Genomic DNA, 25,727 nt, shown 5'->3' on the forward strand with positions numbered 1-25,727 from the left:
TAACCTGCTCTGCCTCCCCCTCTGAGCAAAGATGGCTTTCCATACTCTGTTCTGCCCCATGAACTCCTGAAACACAGACAAAGCCTCTCCCTTGGGAAAGCTGTGTGAGTACCCTTCCCTAGCCTTGTTTTTGATTATTCCGTATGTCTCACTTTTCCCTCGTTCATAACAACAAAGGAAAGAGTGGGAGCCTGTTCTGGGCCAGGATGGACACATCCATTTCTGTATTCTCTGCAACTCCATCGGTATTCACTGGATTCAATTCAGGTAACCTGAAAATGCCCAAACCAATATAGGGCTGCCATACAAGGGCTCATGTGGGCCTACTTGAACCAAACAAATCAACCCTATTGCCCTTTTGGGCAGTTCTGTTATCTGGGTTTTGCATGGAGATCTGACTTGCAAGCAACTTGTGTTAAAGCTCAGTGGAGGGGGACGTCTGGATGGCTCAGTTGGTCTAAGTGTCTGGCTTTGGCTCAGATCATGATCCCAGGGTCCTGGGATCGAGTCCCACATAGGGCTCCTTGCTTAGTAATGAGCTTAGTAATGAGCCTGCTTCTCCCTCTTCCTGCTGCTCCCTGTGCTTGTCTGCTCACTCTCTCTCTCTCTCTCAATCTCTCTCTGACAAATAAACAAATGCAATCTTTAAAAAAAAAAAAAAGCAAAGTGGAGGGTCTGTCCTCTCGGGCAAGGGTAGCGGGAGATGGGAGCCAGACATTAGCTGGAGTCTCCCTGGGGACCTTCTTGGGGTAGCCCCCTGCCCCTGAGAAGCGGGCTGCTGCTCTGGGTCTGCCCTGCCACCCCCTGCCTGCACCCTCCTCAACCGTGCAGAACGCAGCTCACCGAGGGGCAACCTAGAAGTTGTCATGCCAACGGAAACCATGGCCTTCGTTTTCAGCAACCAGATGTAATGAGTTCATGTCTTAAATATGGCTGAGGCATGTCTGACTCGCTACGAAATGCTTTAAGATGGTCTGTCTACCCCAAAGGGAGCATACAAAACAAAGATTCTGTCTCCCAGGGAAGCTGCTGAAGGCTCTGTCTCTGCAGCTGCATGAGTGTGTCTGGCGGGCCATTTGTCAAGGCGGATCCCGTTGTGGGAGCCTCTTTACAGCTCTGCTATAGCTTTTGAGAGGGGTATCCTCACCCGCCAAAGCTGCAGAGATGAGCCCACGTAGGAACCCACAGCTCATCCCTTTGGAGCCATAGCTGTTCTACGGTGGAGTCACTCGGAAAGAAAAACTAGTCTATTTCCCTCATTCACTCATATTGTCAACAGGTCATCCTTCCCGAAGGTAGACCAGATTCACAAGCTTGTACTTGCCTTCACTCTGGCCACCTGAACTTCCAGAGATGACTATGCAGCTTTCCAAGTTATGTGGTCCAAGTTTTGACGTGCACATCATTGAGTGGTAAGAGGGGACATCCCCACTCCGGGCCGAGATGGGGACCAGCACCCTGTTCTTGCAGAATTACGCTTTCACTTGGGAGAAGCACCCTTTCACATGGCCGGGTGGGCTTGGCATGAGGACTCCTTTCCTTTGGATGGGTCTTTCATGCTCCCTTGCAAGGAGCATGCACGAGCAGAGGGAGGACAGAGACCTTGCTTGAGCAGAACTAATCGGGCTGATAGTTAATGAATGTCAACTTGACATCCCGGATTCTGGAATGCAGAGTTCAGAGGAGCTATCCTTCGTTATCACTGTTACAACAAATGTTTTCTTTTCTTTCTGTCTTTTGTTTTTGATGGCTGATATGGTGGCATTTTTGTGTGTGTGTAGGAAAGGGAGGTGGGCGTGGATTTAGATATACAGACTTTGGAAGACTCATTTCTTTCTGTCTCAGACTCTAGGAGGAGATGTGGTTTAGGGGGCTTTGCACCCCACATGGTATGGGGGGGGTGAGGAGAGCCTGCGGCAGCCCCCAGCAGGGGGGGGGCACCTCCCCAAGGGCCAAAGAGGCAGAGAGGGGGCTGTGGCTCAAAGGAAGAGAATGTCTCCGCAAAGAAGCCTTGGGACAGAGACAAGAGGCTGCAAAGGGGGAGGAACAGTCCCAGTGAGAACAAAAGGACACTGTCCTTAAGAAAACAGAGAAGTGAGTGAGAGAAGAAGAAATAGACAGTAAAAGCAGGCTTCCTTCCATGGAGGAAATAGGCAAGGGATGGGTACTTGACTGGTTAATTCATGTGGGCAAATAACGCTCAGGCTATTATCCCTGGAAGCCGGGAATGGTTTCAGAGGAAGAAGCTGAGGTTACCCCCAAACTATTCCCATGAGCTCGCTGTACACTTAGCTTCAGCCGTTCGGAGGGAGGCTATGGCACTACAAGCCCAGCGAGGGAGCAAAGCAGGGAAGGGCAGGGGAGGCTTTGTAGGTCAGCCTCTGAGCTAACGGGAAATTGCACAGTTTGTTCAAGACTTGTTCAAGTCGTTGTGTTTGGACTAGCAAAAGTTACCATTTGAGCCATTACCCTAGAACGTCCGATTTATAATGTACAGTAGTTAGATGTTATAATTTAAACGCCTATTGAGGCTCTTGGTCCCAGGAAGGGGAGGCTGAGGGGTGAGAGCAGAGTCCCCCAGGAGCTGCCTCTGGTCGGCCGGAGCTGCCTGGGGAGCAGCTCACTCTTCCCTGGGAGCAGGTAAGAAAGCCAAAAGCCACAGCTCAGCAGGCGCCTCAACACCCCCCACCCGGCCCCCCACCATGTCTCTGCCAGGACAACAAGCCAACTCCTGCCTCATTCCAACCACAAGGGCTTGAGGCCAAGTTAACCAGAATGAAGGGACATTCCAGAGGATGAGGAACGCCAGGATCCTTGGCCTGGTTACCAGGCTGGGGTGGGGACCCCCAGGCGGGGCTTGGAGCCGCATGTGCAGTTTGGGGGCCAGAGCCCAGAGATGAATGCTCTCAGCAGGGTCAGGACACAGGGAAGTGGGAGGGCGGCATCAGAGTTTTGTCTCCCAAACAGAAGCTGCTTTTCCACTGGAAGGAGAACCTGAGGGTTTTTTTTTTTTTAGATTTTATTTATTTATTTATTTGACAGACAGAGATCACAAGTAGGCAGGGAGGTAGGCGCAGAGAGGAAGGGAAGCAGGTTCCCTGCTGAGCAGAGAGCCCCATGCCGGGCTCCATCCCAGGACCCTGGGATCATGACCTGAACCGAAGGCAGAGGCTTAATCCACTGAGCCACCCAGGCGCCCCCTGAGGGTTTTTTTTTTTTTTTCTTCCCAATTTATTTATTTTCAGAAAAACAGTATTCATTATTTTTTCACCACACCCAGTGCTCCATGCAAGCTGTGCCCTCTATAATACCCACCACCTGGTACCCCAACCTCCCACCCCCCCGCCACTTCAAACCCCTCAGACTGTTTTTCAGAGTCCATAGTCTCTCATGGTTCACCTCCCCTTCCAATTTACCCAAATTCCCAGGTTTTAAACCCTGGCAACTCCTCGACCTTCTAGAAGCCCTGCCCGTCGACCTCATTTCATGGTCCTGACAATAATGGACATGTGCGCTGATGAGGGAAATAACCCCAGATAGACCGGGGCCACACACCCTGTGAGTGTAACTGGTGCGTCTGGTTCTTCAAAAGATGGTAGCCACTGGCTTGCAGATTTCTGAGGGCGATGCCTTTTGAAGTCTATTCCAACTGTGCATCTCTGGGGAACATGTCACCTATTCTGCTAGCTGGTGTTGGTGTCTAAGCCCGACATGCTAGATTGTCTTACTAAGACCAGAAGGATTTCTTGGCACAGGTAAGAAGAGCGAGGTTTACGGTGTGTGTGTCTTCTTGTATGGGCTTGTGCTTCTGGTATACTGGTATACTCTGGCAACCAGAGGGGTCCCCACAGGACGAGGGGAAGGCTGAAGCCCTCAGGAGAGGAGCAGTGAAGGGAGTCATTCAATGGGCTAGAAACCCACCGTGCTACACAGCCAGACACAGGAGGCATTCGTCACAGCTTCAAGCATTTAAAAAGTTTACACAATAGAAGCAAGCCTCGTTTTTTTCAGGAAGCGGCACTTTGCAGAGGAAACCAACCTCAGGTAAGCTGTTGCGGTTATGCAAAGGAGATTTTTATCCTCAGGTTCCCAAATTCCATTTCATCATTTATAAAACATCCACCATTTTGGCCCCGAACCTGGGTCTTGTTGATGAAATCCTCATGAAATTGAAAGCGGGGTGGTGGGGGGGTGAGGAACAGTCATATGAATGTCAATGGAAGAATTACAAGTGGACCCACATGAGCACAGGTGTGCATATTGCCATCATCCCTTTAGATGTTCAGACTCATTCATTCTCATTTTGCTCACTGCAACTGATCCTAAAATTAAGGCCAACTGCCTCCCTTTGTGTCCTAAACTGTAGACCAAATTAGAGGCCATCAGCATAATTTCCTAGTAGTGTCTTTGAGGTAAAGTCCTAAAATGTAACTTTTAAAAATAAAAACATTATAACTGTGAAAAGAGAATTATCAAAGACCAACGCTGTCCCACTGAGAGCAACTTTTAAAGAAAACAAAGCGTAAGGTGCAACATCCTTTTTTTCCCCCCACTTCTTTCCAAGCACATCTTAATAGCCCCTGTCTCTCCCTCATGGTTTTAGTAAGAATCCTTTTTCCCAGCTCACCCAGAATTCCAGTCTTTGACATGGAGACTTTGTGAATGATCCTGGAATGTGGGACTATTCTGATATGGAAAACTCATGATGTCCTTCTGCCTAAGAGAAATCAGATGGGGGGTGGGCACAAGGAAACTCCTGGGCAGGAAATTGTTTTTTGCTGAGTGAGTCACCCTCATGCTGCCAGCAGGATTCCAGCTCAGCCCCTCCTTTCCAAAGCTCAAAGTCCAGTGTGACCAAAAGGAAGGGAGCCAGCTAGGTCAAGATGAGATTCCAGTAAGATCTGGTCTGAGTTGAGGTATGGAAAGTGTATCTCAATTCTGGGTATATACCCAAGAATTAAAAGCCATGTCACAAAGGCATGTCTACGTGTATGTGTTTACAGCAGCATGGTTCACAGCAGTTAGAATGTGGAAGCAGCTGCATGTCCGTCAATGGATGAATGGAGAAACAGGATCTGGTGTCTGCTGTATGCACACAATGGAATATTACTCAGCCTTAAAGGAGGAGACATTAAGGTTGAATATTACTCAGCCTTAAAGGAGGAGAAAGGAGGAAACATTCGATGACATGGATGAACTTTGAAGACATTAAAGCTACATTAAAGAAGTCAGACAAATGCTGAATAATCTCACTTACATGAGGTTCTTAGAGTCATTCAATCCATAAACAAAACGAAAAAAAAATTCTTGTTGTTGCCAGGGCTACAAGCAGATGGAAAAGAGACCAAGGAGTTATTGTTGAATGGGTATAGAGTTTCAGTTTTACAAGATGAAATGTCCAGGAGATCTGTTGCAATGTGAATACATTTAACACATTGAACACTATGGAACTGTACACTTGGAAATGGTGAGGATAGTAAAAAAAAAAAAAAAAAAAAGATAGAGAAATTGTAGGTGTTGAAAGTGATGGGAACACAAGAAATGCCCTTAGATCTGTGATGGTTAACTTCATGGGTCAAGTTGACTGGGCCACGGGGTCCCAGATAGTTGGTCAAACATTATTCTGGGCATTATTGTAAGGGTGTTTTTGGATGAGATTGACATGTGAGTCAGTAGGCTGAGTAAAGCAGATTGTGGGGTGGATCCCATCTAATCAGCTGAAGGCCTACATAGACCAGAAAGGCTGACCCTTCTCAGAGTAAGAGAGAATTTTTTCTTCGGGGTTGTTGTTGTTGTTGTTGTTGTTTTTCCCCTGCTTTAGGACTCAGAATAAAACATCAGCTCTCCTAAGGGTCTAGTGTGCCTACTCACCCTACAAATCTTGGGACTTCTTGGCCTCCATAATCTGGTTCAGTTTCTCTGGACAACCCTGCCTGGTTCAGGGTCTTAGGAAGTCTTCCTGGAAGAGGCCTCAGTAGACCTGAGCTTTGACAGAAACCTCAGTAGTATAGCACAAATGGGACACAGAGGCCCCTGTGACATGTCGAGGTGTATGCCAAGGATTGGGACAAATTTTGATGTTACTGGAGTCAGTGGTGAGGCTGAGAGGAGATGAGGCCAGCCCATGGAGAGACTTATTAGCTATGCTGAGGAAGTGTACCCTATAGACCTACACTTCCCACCCAGGTCTGCAGACCAAGGTGTGTAAGAGGTACTTCCCACAAGACACACAAGCAAACATTCAAGTCAAGGTCAGATAGGACTAGTAATTCCCTGGCCGAACAAGCGAATGGGTTTCTTTACTGCAGGACTTTTCAGAGGCTTTAAGGAGCTGGTGTACAGCATGAATCTTCAGGAGACCATGCTGTATTTTAACACAGACACCCTCCTCTTGTCTGATTCTGATACTTACTAGGATGGTGAAGTAAGCCAGTTTCCAGAGAGGGCTGCTAAGAGATTAAAAGTCACTGAAAGGGTTTAAGTGGGAGACTGACCTGGCCAGTTCTTTGATTTTGATAGATAAATTTTGTTGAAGTCTATAAATCTGCCACTGGTTCATTTAGGTGGCATAAGGTGATGGTGTCAGTATTCTGCCTAGACCATGCTGGGTCCCTCTAGATCCCTTTTACTGTTTCTGTGTGGACTACCCTTGGACTACTGGGGCCCTTTACTCCTTTTCCCAGTGTGTCCTTGGCAACAACTGTATGGTGTGGGAATGGGAAAGCCCAGGTCCCTTCCTCCAGTTGGGTCAAACCCAAGGCAGAATCTGTACTCAAGAGTGCCTCTGTGGGGCCAGGCTGAGGCTGGCACCGACCTGAAAACTTGTCCTTCTCTACTTTCTTCCTCTTCCCTGTCCCATTTCCCCACTTCTTCCCAACTCTGCTCCTAGGAAACCCAACCTAGGACCACAGGCTGCTGTGCTAGTCTTGTTAGAAGAAGGCTGGGCAGTAGTAGTAGGAATGGGGAGATCGTCTCAGTAGTAGGAATGGGGAGACAGTCTCAGTTTCAAAGAATATTTTAAAGATGCCAAAGCAGCAGAAATTGATATAGATGATTAGCGACAGAAGATGAGCCCAAGATGATTTCAGCCTCCTGACGTAGCTACCATCATCTCCAGGAAAATAGAAAAAGTCAAATTTGATGAATTCTGTTTTGACCTACTGAAACTGAGGCTCTCTGGGGGCAGCCATACAAAGAGCTTTTTAAAAATGTGTATGGACACAAGATTCAAGGAGGAAGGTGAGAACTGTAGATATGGACATAAGAATCATCAGCCAAAAGGTCATTGTGAACAAACAATCGACAAGCAAAGTAGAATGAGTATGTCACCCAAGACGGTTTGTGGACTGTGGGGAGTAGGTTAAAAACCAAGTTCCTGCAGCCTCTCAGGTTTAAGGGGTAGGAAGAAGAGGAAGTCTGTAAAGACTGAGAAAGGTTCTAAGGGAGGTGGGGGGCGGGCAGGAAGAAGGTAGGTATGTTAAGCGCGGAAGTATTTTAGGAGGAAGGCCAACAGCGTTGAATTAGCTAGGGACTGCTGAGGATCCGCTTGAAAAGGCCATATGGAGGCTGTTGGTGGCTTTGGAAATCCATTTTCACGGAGTGACAAGAAAGCCAAGTTTTAGTAGAGTCGATGGCCTTTGAGAATGTGGAGATGCCCGTGTTAAAAAGTCTGATGGGACTAAAGGAAACAACATAGGTGGGTTTCACAGGCGAGAAAACTGAGGCCCAGAGGCTAACTAATGTGCCCAAAGTCGGACACATTGTTGGGGCCGGCATTCAGATCAGGAACACATTTGACTGAGGTCCTGCCTATCCTCTGGCTTTCATCCCGCTCCCTCCTGAGCAAGTCATTTCATTCTTAGCAGTATTTTTTTTTAATATTTTATTTATTTATTTGACAGGCAGAGATCACAAGCAGTCAGAGAGGCAGGCAGAGAGAGAGGAGGAAGCAGGCTCCCCACTGAGCAGAGAGCCCGATGCGGGGCTCGATCCCAGGACCCTGGGATCATGATCTGAGCTGAAGGCAGAGGCTTTAACCCACTGAGCCACCCAGGCACCCCTGAGTCTCTCCTTTTTAACTAGCACAGGAAACAAACTCTCAAAGGTGAAAGGCTAAACCTCTCCATTGTGCCCTTTCTCTCCAGGTTCTCCCTCTTCCTTCACACTTTGACAAAAATGGACAGAAATTTTCCAAGATCAAGAAGCATAAAATCTGTTTTTTTTTTTCTTTAAACCTTGTCAGAGGAAGGAAACTTTCCACTCTTTCTAAAAAATTTCCACTTGCTTTTTTTTTTTTTTTAAAGATTTTATTTATTTATTTGACAGACAGAGATCACAAGTAGGCAGAGAGACAGGCAGCGGGAGAGGAGGAACCAGGCTCCCTGCCGAGCAGAGAGCCCGATTCGGGGCTCGATCCCAGGACCCTGAAATCACCCAAGCCGAAGGCAGAGGTTTTAATCCATTGAGCCACCCAGGCGCCCCAAAATTTACACTTGCTTTTTAAAGAAAAAAAGAACACCCCGTCTCCCTAGAAATACTCTAGCAGTTAACAACTGAGCTAAATGCTGCTGACCATAACTTCCTAAGTGCCCAGTAGCCTCCAGCTTTTAATTTTCTATGATACAACTATAGTTCAAGGGATGTCATATTACATATATTAAACCTGAAGGCTATACTGGTATATATTTACTGTACACAAAGCCAAATGCAAAAAGATTTTAAAATTCTATTTATTTAAACTAGAAAAAAAAAACCCAAAGCAATTCACATATTTCTTTTACTCCCCACCTCTGACAAGCTCCGGTATATTCTCTGTGTCTATAAGCTTAGTAGATAGATAGATAGATAGATAGATTTAGATATATGTAAAATATATAAATAATATATAAAAATAAAAATAAAAATACAACATAATAAATATATATATTTAGATTCCACATATAAGAGAGATCACATGATATTTGTCCTTCTCTCTCTGATTTACTTCACTTAGTAAAATGCCCTGAAGGTCCATCCATGCTGTTGCAAATGGCAAGGCTTCCTTCTTTCCTATGGCTGAATAATATTCTGTTGTGCATACAGACCATAGTTTTTTATCCATCCATCCATCAGTGGACACTTTAGGTTGTTTCTGTATCTTGACTATTGTAAATAATCTTGCAATAAGCATGAGTGTGCATCTATCTTTTTGAATTAGTGTTTCTGTTTGCTTCAGATAAATACCCAGAGGTAGAATTACTAGACCTTAGGGTCGCTCTATTTTGAATTCTTTGAGGAACCTCCATATTGTTTCACACAGTGGCTGCACCAGTCTGCATTCCCACCATCTGTGCACAAAGGTTCCTTTTTCTCCACATCCTCGCCAGTAGTTATGTTTTATCTTTTTTATAGTAACCGTTCTCACAGGGGCGAGGTGATAACTCACCGGGGGTTTGATTTGTGTCTTCCCGATGATAATTGATGGTGAACATCTTCTCACATGTAAAGACTCAATTTTGACCCCGGGTGGGAGCAAACACCTTGCAAGTCTGCGAGGTTGTCCTGTGGGTACAGTGTTTGCTTTGAACCAGATTTCAGTATGTGCTACTTCCTCACCACTGGCCAAAATGCGTAGATTTCAGGGTAAGAATAAGAGTGGCCCATCTCACGATTAGACCTAATGTCTGAAGGGTGGCTGAATAAATCACTCAAAATATACCACCTTCGCATAAGGATCATTTTAAGCCAAAGGCGCTTGGAAAAGAGCAGGTGTGAAAAGAATGCTCAGATCTGTTTTCTTCCTGAAAGCAGGAGATACACCCCCTTGACGGAAGCTACCTAATTTCTTCCGACGGAAAATAAGCCCTAGGGACCCCTGGGTTCAACACCACCAGCAAGAACCAAGAGAACAATAGGACCTGGTGATCAGGTAGGTCAGAGCGGCAGTTATCAAGAGAATTGGGTCCATAAAACCAGACCCTGTTATCTGTTCATTGTAGTTAGGCTGATGCATGGAGCACATTGAGCTGCACACTTGGCTGAAACTTAGTGTCTCAGGGTTCTAGAGATTGGAAGCCCAGGACCAAGGTGCTGGCAAGGTGGGGTCCTTCTGAGAGTTCCAAAGGAGAATCCGTCTCTTGCCTCTCCCCTGCCTTCTGGTGCTTTGCTGGTAATCTTTGGTGTTCTATGCTTTGTAGACACATTCCCTTAATTTCTGTCTTCGTGCTCACATGGCATTCTGTGTGTATGTGTATGTGTTTGTGTGTCCAAATATGCCTTTTTGAAAAAAAAATGGACACCAGTTTTATTGAGTTAGGGCCTCCCCCTAATTTATCTAATCACATCTGCAACAAAGGTATCTCCAAACAAGGTCACATTGAAGGTACAGGGATCGGAACTTGGACAATGAATTCTGGAGGGACATAACTCATCGGGTGACACCTCTACCAATAATAGGAGCAAATTGCTCATACCTAATAGTAACACGAGGAAGAATCAGAGGGACCCGGGCAGAAAGCAGGATGGCTGAGGAGGAGCTAGAGGGGCAGAGTTTGGGATAAAAGGGGAAGGCGTGTCTCTCCCAGAACTCCTGAGACATCCAGCTGTGGAGCCCCAAGAATGGGGCTCTTGGGGTGGTGCAGAGCTAGTGGTGGCCACACTCATGGGACAGTTGTAGATTCTGGTTATAACAATCCACATGGTGTGGGCTCCACTAATCAACAAGGCTCTCAAGTGAGAATCCATGTAGTCTCCCTGTCCCAGAGTTAGCTAGCTTGTTAGTAGCTTGGAACAATGGCCAGCTTCACATGGAGTGCCTCGGACAGGGTCCTCATAAATTTGATTTGGTGCTGGTGACCTGGGGCTTTTTGGTGGTGGTCTGCTCTCCTTGAGGTTACAGGCGGGGGCTTAAGAAGGAGAAGGCCAGCTTGCCTGGTCATTAGATGGGGGCTATTGGGTGAGAAGGGTCACAGCAACTTCAAAGAAAGCCAGTACATCTGAGCAGCAGGCAAGTGTATCCATGCCTCATTATGTGGATATGGTACATTTTTAAAAAAAGATTTTATATATTTATTTGAGAGAGAGAAAGAGAGCACAGAAAGAAAGTGAGAGGGAGAAGCAGACTCCCCAGTGAACAGGGAGCCCGATGTGGGACTCGAACCCAGGACCCTCGGATCATGACCTGAGCTTAACCAACTGAGCAATCCAGGCACCCTGGATATGATGCATCTCTACCGTGCAGAAGGCTCAGCTCTGTGATAAACCAGAGTCCCTGCCACAAGGACTTGAACGTGCTAGGATCTAATTTTCCAGATTCGTTTCTTTGATTTAATGGAAAATGCATGTCTGTTTCCTCACCACACTATTTTTATATTTGGACCAGAGTTAGGTACTCCATCTTCTTGTTACCATCGGCTTGCTGCTTCTCCCAGAGCCCTGCTGCTGAGTGAGTGCTAGCCAGAAGACCTGCCCCACTGCGGAATAACAGTGCTGTTCCTCCCGGCAAGGGAGCAATGTCCCTAGCCCCAGGTTGGCCCAGCAGTGAGCCAGGCCCAGCAGGATAGAAAAGGAGAGGCGATAGCAAGAAATGGCTGTCTTGGCTTAAAGTAGTGTTGGTATGCTCACGTGTATGACTTGCTTGCTTCCTTCCTTGGGCTTTTTCAGACCTCCATGTCGCTGGCAAGAATAACATGGAGTCCTCTGAACTATAGCTAATTCCTGGCTTTCCCCAGGTTGTTGGCCAGGGGGGTGTAGAGATGAATGGTATGTATGGCCACGTGCGTGGGGATTGCTGGGGCCCAGTGCAGATGGAGCACAGGTGCTTCTAGATAACATAAAGCTACCAAGAGAGTAAAACTGATATGGAAACAATGGGTTGCATACAAGGACAAGCACGATTTTTTTTTTTTAATTTATAGTTTCCTCATGGTTTGATTTACTTCTTTTTTTATTACAGGATTGTAACTCTAGATTAAACATGAATCTAGAAACTGAACCACAAGCCACTTAAAAACATCAGGACTAGTAAAATAAGTTTTTCTGATGATTATTTTTTTGTTCTGACAGATTGACTTATCCTTGACAACCTAACGGCCCAGATGAAAGAAATCTCAATGAAGTGAAATGCAGATTGCAGTGTGATATTGACACCAAATGACATCTTTAGGTTGCTGTTTGTGTCCTCTTTGCTTGATGGACTGATTGATGGGTTGAGAAAACAATTGTCTAGATCTGTCACCAGGGCCAAATACCAAAACCATTGCAAAAGGACTCTTCTTCATTCTGATTTTTCTCACTCAATAGACGCCATGCTTCCCAGACAACTAGGAAACCAGAATAAAGGTTTCAGTCAACAGTGTTGGGGCACTGATCTTTTTCTCTTTCTTCTTGACTTTTCCTGCTGCTTGGATGACCTGGGAAGCCCATGGAGTCCTGCTGTAGGCTGACACAAGTTGGGGAGAAGGTGAGGTTTTGCCCTGGGCCAGACCCAAGCCCGGGACTGCCCCCCCCTTCTCTCTCTGATCTCTGCCCTTCTCTCTCTGATCTCTGCCTACAGAAGGAGGATTCTTCTGTATTCTACCACAGCATGGAGGTAGCTGGTGGAACCCAAATGTTGAGAAGGGCCAACGGAGCAACACAGCTCCAGCGAAAGGCCAGGGGCAGCTTCTGAATGATTGGAAATGGTAGCCTAACTTTCAGTTATTTAGATGCCATTTGAAGATTTCCAGAGCAATTTTCATAACCTCTCACAATAGCTTTTTTCCAGTATAATTATCTGTGGGTTAGAGGAATAGAGATTGTGGTACAAAGAGGAAATCCTTGCTGCAGAGCTCAGATGAATCCACCCCATTCTGTAGCAGGAAGACTGGTTATCTGACGCCCTGTCCCTCCGTCTGCTCCCTCCTGGGCAGTAAAATGGCCACACCATTTTATGCTTCGCGCTGCCTTTTCATAACAGATGCATGGTGTTCTGGACTCTTGGAAACAGACATTCTCCACTCCCGTAAGGAAGAGGGAACAGAAAACATTTCAAGGCAACATGTTTTCTGTCTTGGCCACTTAACATCATCCTCAGTCTCGACCCAAAAAGTCAGTATTCACATTGATGTATGAAAGCAACTGCATCTAGATTACCTTAACCAAGAGACAGAGTCCCATAATTCAAGTCAAAAGTAACCAAAAACAGAATGAAAAACATATGGCAGAGAATGGAAACAGCACGTCTATTAAAATACCTTCGCAATTTGCTTTATCTCTCCTTCCAGACATCCTGCCTAGAGTGGTTTCCTTCTTCTCTGCATCAACATCCCCTCTTCCCCTTTTCTTTAGGCAGCAGTCATGAAAAGCAGCCTTTGATGTGGGGCTAACCACTCACCCACCCCCCAGCTCTTCCGCCAAATTACAGGACTAGGCTGGAAGCTCAGGGCCTGCTGCAGAGACCCTGAAACAAGGCAGAAGGGGCCAGGTCCTCAGGCTGTGATTTGTCTTACATATTCTGTGGTAGGGAAGGGAGGTGGATTTGACCACACTACACAAACAATCTGCACTTCCTCACTTAGACACAGATGTGGGGGGTCGTGGAGCCCAGTGCAGGGCTCAATCTCATGACCCTGAGATCACAGTATTAGTACAACTGATCTGGTAGGTAACCATTTCATTGGTTCTAGCATAAGGGATTATGTAGCAATCTGCAGAGAGAGAAGGACGTCTGAGAGGCTGGTAGGAGGAAAGGAGGTGCCCTGGGCACTGCGAGGGTTTAAGAGAAAGGAAATTCTGCAAATATGGTTTACAGCAGTGACTCTCTAAGGCTTTGATAGCAACCCACACTAGGAAGTGCATTTGTAAGTCCTAACCACAAATGACAAAGTGTGCCATGAAATAATTCTTATCCTCATGATGTGAGATGATTCTTTCTCTTTTGCTTTTTTCTTTCTTTTTAAATCTCGTCAACGTTACGCCATTGTTAGGAATATGCAGGTCTCAATCCATTACAAAGATATCATGGCTCACTATGAAATTATGAAACGGACCCTCATTTGGACAACTTGCATTTAGAGCACACTCAAGCAAGGGAGAATTTCTTGTGAACTCATGGTTCTCATATGAACTTGGGGAATGACAACAGAGAAGACAGGTACCCATTTTAGGAAAATGTCACAAAGGGAAATCAAGCTCCAAGGTAGGGTCTGGGGCTCTCAAATGCTCATCATCTCTGGAAGAAAGAAGCACCTGTGACTGGGGTGCCTGGGTGGCTCAGTCATTAAGCATCTGCCTTCGGCTCAGGTCAAGATCCAGGGTCTTGGGATCTGATCTCCGCCGGTGTGGGGCTCCCTGCTCAGCAGGGAGCCTGCTTCTCCCTCTCCCACTCTCACTGCTTGTGTGCCTTCTCTCGCTGTGTCTCTCTCTTTAAAAAAATAAGAAAAGAAAAAACACATATGACTTTAACTCAGTGGCCTGTATCTAGGCTACATCCTAGTACCTTATAAGAAATCCCACTTTGGGGTTTCTTATCTTCCCGGTGAAAGGAATAAAAATGTCTGAGGTTTCAGGAAGCTTCTCCACATTGAATAATCCCTCTACAGGGTTATGTTTCCAGCTAAGGCAGCTCCCAGAGGGACCTCGGTGCATGTAACTGAAGCCTGGGGCTCAGAGGCTGGATCTCTATTGGAGCTGCTGGCCGGGTGTGCTCAGTAAAAGCAACTCTCTTTCCCTTTCAGGTGACCCACTTTGGACCATAATTTCTACGGTCAGCCCAAGATGGATGATGATGATGATGATGATGATGATTATGTCACAAAACCATAGAGTCTATGTGTTTATTCACCACTGATTTCTAACTTGTGATGTATACTTTAAGTGTATTTAAAGTGTCAGAATAATGCAAATGGGTACCTGCTTCTAAAGTTCAAGGTCACGGTGGTCATAACCTGTCATGTGGAAGTGTACTTGCGGCATTCTCCTCAGTTCTGCCCACCTGAAAACCCTGAGCCGTTCCTACCATCGCAGCCCCTGAGCCGGCCTCAAGTGGAAGGACGGAATATGCGGTATATTTTAGGGACAGCCCTGTGCCCCCTGAGGTGAGTTCAACAACCATAGATTTGGGAGTCTTGCTGAGCTGTGGCTACCTCATCTTCCCCAAACTGCCATCCGTTCCCAACATCCAGTCTCCTCCTACAATGCTGCTGCTTCTTTTACCCACAGGAGGCTTCCACCTCGCATCCTTGCCTCCCCGGTGGAGTAGGGCTGTGTCCTGAACTGTCTCATTTTCAGGGTCATGGAACTGCTTGCCAGCTATCCTCCAGACCTGAGAGGTGGAAACTATCAGCCCTACTTGGGGGTCTGCCCATGATTTCCTTGTGTGGCTGACGCGTGGTCTCACCGGCCCTGTCCCTTTGCCTCCTGGTGCTCTGCTGCTTGCTGACATTTCCACAGTCCTTGTTGTTGAGACCTGGGCCACCTCCCTTCCTGTCCTAGGTCATCTGTGTCATGGGTGGGGTGTGCCTCACTGGAGCATGCTGAGCTCGGTCCCCCCTGGCTGGCCCAGCACCTGTGGGGTGTCAATAGGCTCTTCTTCACCTGCCCTCTGACTGTGGGGCATCCTGGCTCCAGGTTTACCCTGAACTGCCTGGGCCCCTCATCTCCATGGGGTGGGTTCAGCCTGTCTTCATGCGAGGCTTTCATTTCCACTTTGCAACCTACTTTTATCAAATGTCTGTGGTTTCTTGAAAGTCAATAATGTGCTTGAGGACTAGGTGAGACTGATTATTTTTAGGAGAAAATGACTAGCGTGAAGTCTTTGGCATCCTACATCTCAGGGGAGCTGTGCAGAAGGAGGCAAACCTTCCTGTTTCATGTCCTATACAAAACCCAAATCTGGGCCCCAATCTTCCCATTTTCCCTTCATTACAGCAAAGGAAAAAGTTTTGATAAATACTAAAGACCTTGCTACGTACTGCATTAGGGTGATGGTCAAGAAATCTGCTGGGATTCAGATCCCAGGTCTGCTGCTTTGTAACTGGTACATGGAATCATGGCTTCCCGAACCTGTTCACACCCTAATGTCCAGAATATATGAAGGGATTTCACAGATATGATTAAGTTAAGGGCTTTGAGATGGGGACATTATCCCAGCTTATCCAAGTGAGCCCAGTGTAATCGTAAGAGTCCTTATAAGGGGAAGAGGAAGCAGGAGAGTCAGACTCAAAGAGAGACTGAAGATGTTACATCGTTGGCTTTGAAGGTGGAGAGAAGGGCCATGAACAGGTGGATATAGGTGGCCTCCAGAAGCTAGAAGAGGTAAAGGAACAGATTTCTCCCCTCGGGTCTCCAGAAGGAGCACACAGCCCTGCAGAAACCCAGATTTTAGCCTAGTGAGACCCACATCAGACTCCCAACCTCCAGAACCATGAGATCATAAATTTGCATTGCTTTCAGACAATAAACTTAGGGTAATTTGTTACAGCAGTGAGAAGAAACATACACATCAACTTTCATCTGAATTTCAATTTGTTTTCTCCTCTGTAAACTGCCCACATCACGTGGTTTTTGTGAATAATACTGCCCATACCATGTGGTTGTTGTGAAGACAGGACAACGTGAAGCAAGTCAGATGCACGGTCTGCTCTCTGGCACATGGTATGTGCTCAATTAATGGTTACTGTTACTATTATTATTGCCTTGTTCAATCCTTACAAGTACTTTAAGAAGTTATTGGGCCCATTTTACAGACGGGGTTTCAGGAGTTGCAATCTTGCCTGAGTTCCTTGCAAGGGGCAGAGTTAAAAGCCAAGCAAAGTTAGCCTGACTCCCCAGCACCTGCCCTCCTCCCTTAACAAAATGCAGGTGTGTTGGGAGTTTTTGCAAGGACATATAAGCTGTGGACCCGGAGAACTGGGCTTAACCCCTACCATGAACACTTGACGATGGCTAATGGCATGAATTACAGTGAAAGCGTTTCTAAGCATTCAAATGAAATACATAAAATGGGGTTATGGAGACTCCATCCTTTAACACACTTATGAAGCACCTTCTGTATACCATCTACTGTTACAGATGATGGGGCTACCTCAGTGAACAAAACAGAGAGGCTCTGCTTTCATTGGAGCTCATGTGATATTAGGGGAGAGACAGACACCAATATCCATGGCCCTTTGTGGGTGTGTATATGTGTGAGATGATAAGGTTTTTGCAATGAAAGTAAATCAGGGGCGCCTGGGTTGCTCAGTCGGTTACGCATCTGACTTTAGGCTCAGGTCATGATCTCAGGGCCCTAGGATCAAGCCCTGTATGGAGCCCCGGGTCAGGCTCCTCAATCGGCAGGGAGTCTGCTCCTCCCTCTACCTCTGCACCCCCCCACTCCTCCTTTCTCTCAAATATATAAACATGCATTAAAAAGACTTTTTTAAAAAAGAAAAAAAGTAAATCAGGAATAAATCAGGGCAACAAGCTAGAGAGTATAATTTTAGATGGGCTGTTCAGGGGTGGCACTAGAATTGGTGGGAAGAAGGTGTGTGATTTTCTGGGAGGAGCACCTGATCCATTGGTGGCACCAGCAAGTGCAAAAGCCCTGGGGTGGGGCAGCTGCTTGGCACAATTGTGGAAAGGCAGGGTAACTGGAGCATCCTCCATGGGGGCAAGAAAGGCAGGAGATGAGGTGAGATTTCAGGGCTCGGCTCATGACAGGCTCTATAGGTTAAGTAGCAACAGGATTTTATTTTGATTTGGGAAGCCACCAGAGGGTTTTGGGTAGGCAAGGGACACGGCCTAATTTAAGTTACAAAAAAAGATAAATTTTCAAAAGAGGCTAGTGGTCCAAGTGAGCTCATGCTGGCCTCGGGAGCTGCCTGAGCTGCTCCTGCCGGAGGTTGGCGGAGGTTTGCAGACGTTTCCCAGGAAACAGTGAAGTGCCTCATTGGAAAGTAGAAACAGCTCAGGGCGGGCTGCCAGGATCCTGCCTGAGCTCATTCACAGCCAGACTGGAGGTTCGCTACTGCGACTTGTTAATAATGGTGTCTGAAGGGTTTATCAATACTTCTATCCGAATTCAATTCTTTAACTGATGTTGAACACACCACTGTGAATTTTCAAATCTTCTGGCTTGTTGAGAATTCTCTTTTATTGAGAAGATGCTCAGTCTGCCTTCCTTGCTGCCCTCTGAGTTTTCCATCTGAGCGTATTTTAGACATGACATAGTGAACAGCTCTTCCCTCACCTGGAGGATGGCTCATCCTGGTTAATTTGAGCAACCACACATTAGCAAAACTGTTCATTGGATTTTTATATTTTCAGTTTGCAGGAGTAGAGAGGGGGGTGCCTTAAAGGAGTCTGTCTCAGGCACTTTGAAAAATCTGTGGGCTTTCTTGACATTGCTTGCATATCACTCTCTTTTTCACAGGACCTAACTGGAGAGTCTCGTTGACCTCTGTTGATTTATGGATTGGAAGGGCATAATAACTGGTTTGTTATTCAGTGTAAATAAAGTCAGGATTGTAAAGTAAGGAGAAGGTTCTCTCTTCCCCCACTTTTTGTTCACTAAATTATATTTAAACTGAGCAGAATTGTTGTTGTTTCCCAATAAATTAACCATGAGATTCTGATCAAATTTGGAAAGATTCTGAAGAAGGAACCTCTGTCTAGAATTCATTTGGCATCTGCAATCCTCCTTCCCTTCCCTTAACACACACACCAGACACTTACACACACGTGCTCTCGTCACCCACACACCACACGGACTGTGGTGAATAACAACTTCCAAATCAAAGAATTCACTCCTTAAGGATATATTATCACCAAATATTAGTGTTTATTGCCCAATGACAATCCCACTTAAAGAGGCATTATTTGAATCACGAGTTATGTCCTTGTGCTGTGTATCAAGGATGAAAAAGGACTATTAAACTTGTTTCCAAGCTAGTATCACAGAAGAGAAAAGTACTAGCCAACAAGGAAAGCTTCTGGCTCCCTTCCTATGTATCTTAACACTTCTTACTCCAGAATTAAACACTGGAATTTAGTCCAGCAAATATTTATTAGGTACCTGCTGTGTGCAAGGCACCGTGTTAGCCTTCAGGGTCTGACTAAGGAGATTAACACCTTTCCCATGTTCTTGCGAAGGTGCTGGGAATAAAGGAAGAATTTTAAAGAGGAAAATAAGGGGTAAGTGGAAAGCCTTCACTCATTTTATTTTAAAGATTTTATTTATTTTTGCGAGAGAGAGAGCTAGCTCTAGTAGGAAGGGAGAGGTGCAGAGGGAGAAGTAGGCTCCCCGATGCAGGGCTCGGTCCCAGGACCCCAGGATTATTACTGAGCTAAAGGCAGATGCTAACCTACTGAACCACCCAGCCTCCCCTCCCTTACTCATTTTTAAGACGAGTTTCTTTCTCCATAGCGGGGACTTTTCTAGCAATCTCGGGTGGGATTCCTGTCAGTCCTGGTCCTGTACTGCCTGGGTTCCGATCCCAGATTCCCCACCTGTTGGTTCTTAGCACTTTACTTCTCAGCACCTGGCTGTCCTCACCTCGAAGCTACAAACCAGAAGCACTCCTCCTGGAGCTGCTCCCCGGATCACACGGGTGGTACTCACAACAAGCCAACACACAGCAAGCCCCCAACATCAGCTCCTAGCACCCCTCTAGCCCAGAGCTTCATTCTGTTTTAAGGCTGGAATTGAAATTAGTCCCAATTCAGATTCTTGGCAGAGAGGTTTGTTTTTCTTTTTTTACTTTCGGGAGCCAGTATACCTCTTCCTCATTTTCTCTTAAAGATTTTATTTATTTATTTGACAGAGAGCGTGAGAGATCACAAGCACAGGTGTAGCGGCAGGCAGAAGGAGAGGGAAAAGCAGGCTCCCCTGCTGAGCAGGGAGCCCCATTTGGGGCTCGATCCCAGAAACAGGAGATGGTGACCTGGGCTGAAGGCAGACACTTAACCTGCTGAGCTACCCAGGCGCCCCAGGACACATCTTCATTTCCTCTTACAAAATGCAGGTTTATAGAAATATTCAAAGAAAACAAAGAGAAGCATTGTCCTTCAATCATTACTGTGACGTCTCCTTGCCCAACACATATGTTTAGCTCATTTTGGACCGTAGGACACACCCTTCAGTCTGAAGGTGAATCCCATTTATTTCCATCTCCTTATCGGTGTTTACTTTCATAATTCCTTACTTCCTTTGGCTCCATACACTTGTCAGTACAAACTTTACCCCCATATATCTTTCCTATAGGAACACCTCCCACCATTCCCACAGGGTGCATGCCTGCCATTCAGACCACACTACACTGTTCATTGCCTATGGCCTGAAGACTGCTCTTTTGTTATTCTAATGCCAACTGGAGGGTCTCGATAGCCAGACCCCTTTGAGCTTGGTTGAACTTTTTGCCATGCATAGCAGTGTTCTAAGCCAGTTTCCTTCCCTGAAAATAGGGATAATGCCTGTAGGGTGGCTGGGGATGTTATTTGAACTAATACTAGTTCCCAGAAAGAGTGTTCATTCAATAGATTGTAGCTATTGTTTTTTATAAAGCTACCCTCTGGTTGTTTATTTATAGTTTTTATAATCAGCAGCAAAAATTACAGTGCTTTATTTGTGCATGGAATTTTGCAATAAAAAAAAAAGCCCACGATTAGTCTCTGTGTAGGGATTTAGCAAACTATTTTAAATGTAGGGAAAATATTGGGGCACCTGGGTGGCTCAGTGGGTTAAAGCCTCTGCCTTCGGCTCAGGTCATGATCCCAGGGTCCCGAGATCAAGCCCTGCATCGGGCTTTCTGCTCAGCAGGGAGCCTGCTTCCTCCTCTCTCTCTCTGCCTTCCTGTGATCTCTGTCAAATAAATAAATTTTTAAAAAATTGAAAAATATTTATAAAATGTAGGGAAAATATAAAATTACAAGTAATCTTATCCATAGAAACAGCAACTTTGTATATTTTGGTGTATTTTTTCAATACGTATGTATACATGTATATTACACAGTGAAGATCCTATATTATAAATGTAGCTTTGTGTTTAAAAATTAAAAATTCTTTGCAACCTTTATTTCCAATGATTATATGTATTTCAAACAATGGCTGTATCACAATTTTTTAACCACACTGTACTCGAGCAGTGTTACGTTTATTATTTTAATTAGACACATATGTTGTCAATATACCCCTTCGTGCCTTCCTATTAGCCAGTTTGTCTTACTACAAGGGATATGAATTAGAGAGAAATAGAATAATCAACATCACGGATTTTCCTTTTTTGTGTTCATGCTAAACCATGAACTAACATTTTGAAATTTGCCTAGATTTATCAGCCATAACTGAGCCTAGGCCGAAAGCACTCTGGTGCCTTTTGCTTAAGGTTAAAATAGATTACCACCCCCCGCCCCCCCACCCAGATACCCCTACACATTCATGCTGATTAGATGGTCCCGGGCAAGGAAAGAAGGCTCATTTCCTAAAAACCAAAATGAAATTCTTGCACTTTCCCCTTAAAATCTAGTTATACACGCCTTCTTGGTAAAACACATGGACTATATTTTATGAGTCGTTGGCTTGGTATGGTTTCACTTCAGTGTAACTTTTCAGTTAAAAAGTAATTTTCAGTATTACTTTTTAACTGTAACCAAACTCTTCTGTTAGAATGAATTGTTATTCCTCTTCTCTCTGTTTAAAATTTATCTTTTAAATTCAACAAAGCCCGGAATTACAAACATGTACTCAGAGTTGAAATTGATTTTTGCAAGCTTACACTTAAGATAATTAATGATATTTATGAAATACAGCTGTCAAATATCAAATTGCTCAGGACTTATGTTAGTTCCTTTCTATTTTTCATCCTTGTTTTGGTATATTGGAGACTAAATGATAAAAGGCTGATGAATCAGTGATAATGAAAAAAATCAGTAAAATAAGTTTGTGGGGATCATGTAGGTCAAGGCACGAAACGGTCATGTAATTTTTACTATGCAGCAGATCCCATTAATAGTGTAGAAGTTAGCAGATTGTACTTTAAAACTAGTTATATTCTGATAAAAATTGCTTATCTAAAGCTCAGTTTATGTTTTTTAACATCCTATCAGTGTTATTCCCAACTATTATGGGTCTTTTAGTATTCTGCCTAAATGAAAGAAGTTACAATGTCATATAAAGATAACTAATTTTCAAAGAATTAACATTTGAACAAGAAGTAGATTATTACCAAATAAACAGATTATATATATATATTTCTTTCTTAATTATAATTTTGTAGTTCCCCATGTAATTTGCTTTTGTATTCATCTTAAAACACAGCAATCTGGGCAATATAATGAGAATTTTTTGCCCACCCTTGTAAAGCGAGTATTAAATTAATGGTTCGTCTTAAAATCAAGGACCTCTTAGAATCAAGAAATGGTTAAACAATAAATGTAGTAAGACTACACATAATTTTGCATTTTCTTCTCTCTGTTGGTCTGTATTTTCTATGGTGAGCATGTATTTGTACAGTAAGAAAAAATAAAAGAAAATATAAACATTATGAATATAATTTCAACCTTCTTGAATGGTGTTAAAAACAAGTCAACAGGGCCCAAATGGAGTCACTTACACTAAACTCTGTGTCACCATACAGACCTGACTTCATTATAATTCTGGTCTTTTCCAGAAATGGAATTTTGAACCAGTCAGCTAGGAATCACCTGATCAGCGTTAGGTCATCTGCCTGAGAGACTCCTGCCATTCTCTAAAGGAAAGTGACCTTGCAATAACCAGTCCACTTTTTTGTCTGGTGTAACTTCCTTGTTCTTGTCCCGTTCTGTCTATGAGAGTTTTCCATTTTGCACAGCACCTCAGAGCTCCTTTCTGCCTGCTGGATGAAATGCTGCCCAAACATGAATCATTGAATAGAATCAGTAATATCTTCCCAATTTACTCAGTTGAATTTTGGTTTTGTGGACAGTGGGGAGAGGATGATTTATTTATTTATTTATTTATTTTAAGATTTTATTTATCTGTCAGAGAAAGAGAGAGAGAGCACAAGCAGGGGGAGAAGGAGAGGGAGAAGCAGGCTCCGCACTGAGCAGAGAGCCTGACATGGGGCTTAATCCCAGGACCCCTGGGGATCATGACCTGAGCTGGAGGCAGACTCCTAACTGACTGAGCCACCCTATGCTCAGTTTCATGAGCCACCTATTTTAAATATGAAATATTTTAGATACCAGTAGATAGTGTATTAAGAGCTATGAGATTACAGAGAGAACTATGACATGGCCTAGCCTCAGGGATCTGGAACCAATGGAGAGCTCTGAAAGCCCTAAATGGGGTGATGAACTCTAATAGTGCAAAATGTATTAAAAAATAGGTGAGATTGAAGGAGCAGTCAGGGAATCTTTTAGGAGAGATGATGCAACTCTTCGTGGAGGTTATACATTGAAATATTTTCTTAATATTAGACAAGACGAGACAAACATCATCATGTGAGTTGAGGAGTGGGCTCCTTCATTAAAAACAAAAACTCTGGGTGCCTGAGGGAGCTCAGTGGTTAAGCCTCTGCCTTCAGCTCAGGTCACGATCTCAGAATCCTGGGATCAAGCCCCGCATTGGGCTCTCTGCTCTGTGGTGAGCCTGCCTCCCCCTTCTCCTCTGCCTGCCTCTCTGCCTACTTGTGATCTCTCTCTGTGTCAAATAAAAAAAAAATTAAAAACTCCTGTAAGATTGGGTGGGGCTCAAAATGTAATATATTTGTTGATAGCACAGGTTATGAACCTAGCAATGAAACAAAATTCAAATAACATTCCTCAAGAAACAAACAGAACAAGAACAAACCTATAAGAACAAGTACGTGATAAAACGACATCAGTCAATCAAGCCAATAACGCAGGTGTTGATACTATCTTTTGACCTCAGAATTATATAAAGATAACTGATCTATTTTATATATATGTTTATTAGATTGGACCTGATAAGGTGCCTTGCAGAGAGTAGGTCTAGAGGACGTTCTTATGGATGATACCTATTATCGTAACACGTCATCCTATCGGAATTAATGGTATTATGCAATTGGCCCTACAATTACTCAGTACTGTGCCTTTGCTCATATCCTGCTCTAGTAATTAGTAAACTATTAATGCATTTCCTTTAAACACACAACATCTATCCGTCCTTTTGAACCACGAGCCGGAACAAGTCATCTTGTAGAAACATACTTTCCCAGAATAAGCAGACCCGCCAGTAATTTGTCTTCTTACCCCCAGGTCATCTAGAAATTCTGTCAGGGAGCAAAAGCTCCCAATCACTGTGGTTTCCCACCTTCCAATGTTCATTTTATAATTTTTTTCCTCCTAAAAACAAAGCTTTCTGGGGTTCACAACTCAGTGTCATTGCTGATTTGCACTCAGAGAGGGTCAGGTGAACAAAGGGTACTCTCCAGGTGCTTCCTGTTCCCGGAGGCACCTGTTGTAGCATTGCAGAGGGCAGGTTCTATCACCACCTGACCCCCACCCCCCACCCTGCAGCCATGGGGCAGGAACTGACTGCAGCAGGAGCCCCCTGCCTGGACCACCTGGGTCTGTGCTTGGGGTCTGCAAGTCCACAGTGCCAGAGAGCTCCCTCCCAGGGCACAAAAACTGACAGCTGACCTCGAAGCCCATGCAGATGCAGGGAAGGAAGGTTGGCCAGAGAAAGGAGGAAGCTTACCTGTCCTGTCTTCTGCCCTCCAGCCGGACCAAAGAAGACAGCGGTAGTGCAGGGCTAAGCACTCTGTGTATGCAGCTGCTGGCCAGCTGCCGCCTCTTGTCAGCAGGGCTATAAATAAGGTGCTGTCCAGAGCTCTGGAGATAAGAACCCAGCCCCTTGCTCCCGAGAGCCTTTTAAGGTATCCAAATTAAAGGAGCCTCGGCCCCCAAATGGGTAGGGGCTGCCAGCTCCCCATTTGGCCTGCCTGCCTCAAGGACATCGCAGGCCTCACACATATTCCAGCTATCCCAAACAGCAGGGGAAGGGAAAAACCACAGCACTGGGAAGGGATCTCACTTGATCAGACAAGTGGCAGAGCCTCTGGGAGGGCTGCCCATGGCTTCACTGCAGGGAGCCCCTCAGATTAGGAGGCTGGCACTGAGGCACAGAAAGGGGAGGAAACTTCCCCCAGGCCCACACAGTGCCTCTGTGGTATGGTGTGCATTTTCAAAACAGCCTCTTGGAAGGAGCACGCTGACCTACCCAGGCTTCAGGGCATTTGTTTGGGTGAAAAAGATTCTAGGGAAGATTCTAAGGGATTGGCTGCATGCTGGACATCAGGGAAGCTGGGAGTGGTATGTACTTGGAGATGCCCATTCTCCCCGCTTATGCATGATTGGGGGGATTTTTGGGCTACAAATCACAGAACTCTTATGGAGCTTTTTTTTTTTTTTAAGATTTTATTTATTTATTTGACAGACAGAGGTCACAAGTAGGCAGAGAGGCAGGCAGAGAGAGAGGGGAGGAAGCAGGCTCCCTGCCGAGCAGAGAGCCTGACGTGGGGCTCGATCCCAGGACCCTGGGACCATGACCTGAGCCGAAGGCAGAGGCTTTAACCCACTGAGCCACCCAGGCACCCCTCTTATGGAGCTTTTTAGAACCATATGCTTGGGTGCCTGTGTGGCTCAGTTGTTAAGTGTCTGCCTTTGGCTCGGGTCATGATACCAGAGTCCCAGAATCAAGCCCCGAGTCGGGCTCCCTGCTTAGTGGGGAGTCTGCTTCTCCCTCTGCCCTTCACCTTGCTTGTGCTCTCTCTCAAATAAATAAAATATTT

The 25,727-nt window shown here is 45.3% G+C and overlaps 1 protein-coding gene and 1 long non-coding RNA gene across 3 annotated transcripts in view; one reads left to right on the top strand and one right to left on the bottom strand.

The window, feature by feature from the left end:
* FHL2 (four and a half LIM domains 2) overlaps positions 1-24,688 on the bottom strand; it is a 67,927-nt gene extending 43,239 nt beyond the window's left edge. Inside the window, exon 1 of one of the 2 annotated variants that reach the window (XM_044263773.1) lies at positions 24,635-24,688. The gene's annotated coding sequence lies outside the window, so the exon portion shown is untranslated. The remainder of the gene's footprint in view (positions 1-24,634) is intronic. The other variant, XM_044263769.1, reaches the window with a different exon arrangement.
* Positions 9,802-14,790, top strand: LOC122916409. The gene is made up of 3 exons (XR_006386194.1): positions 9,802-9,907; positions 12,043-12,439; positions 14,694-14,790. It is a non-coding gene; the product is annotated as an uncharacterized LOC122916409 (long non-coding RNA).
* Positions 24,689-25,727: the final 1,039 nt, after the last annotated feature.

This window comes from Neovison vison, chromosome 8, assembly GCF_020171115.1.
Source record: "Neovison vison isolate M4711 chromosome 8, ASM_NN_V1, whole genome shotgun sequence".
NCBI classification, from domain to species: Eukaryota; Metazoa; Chordata; class Mammalia; order Carnivora; family Mustelidae; genus Neogale; species Neogale vison.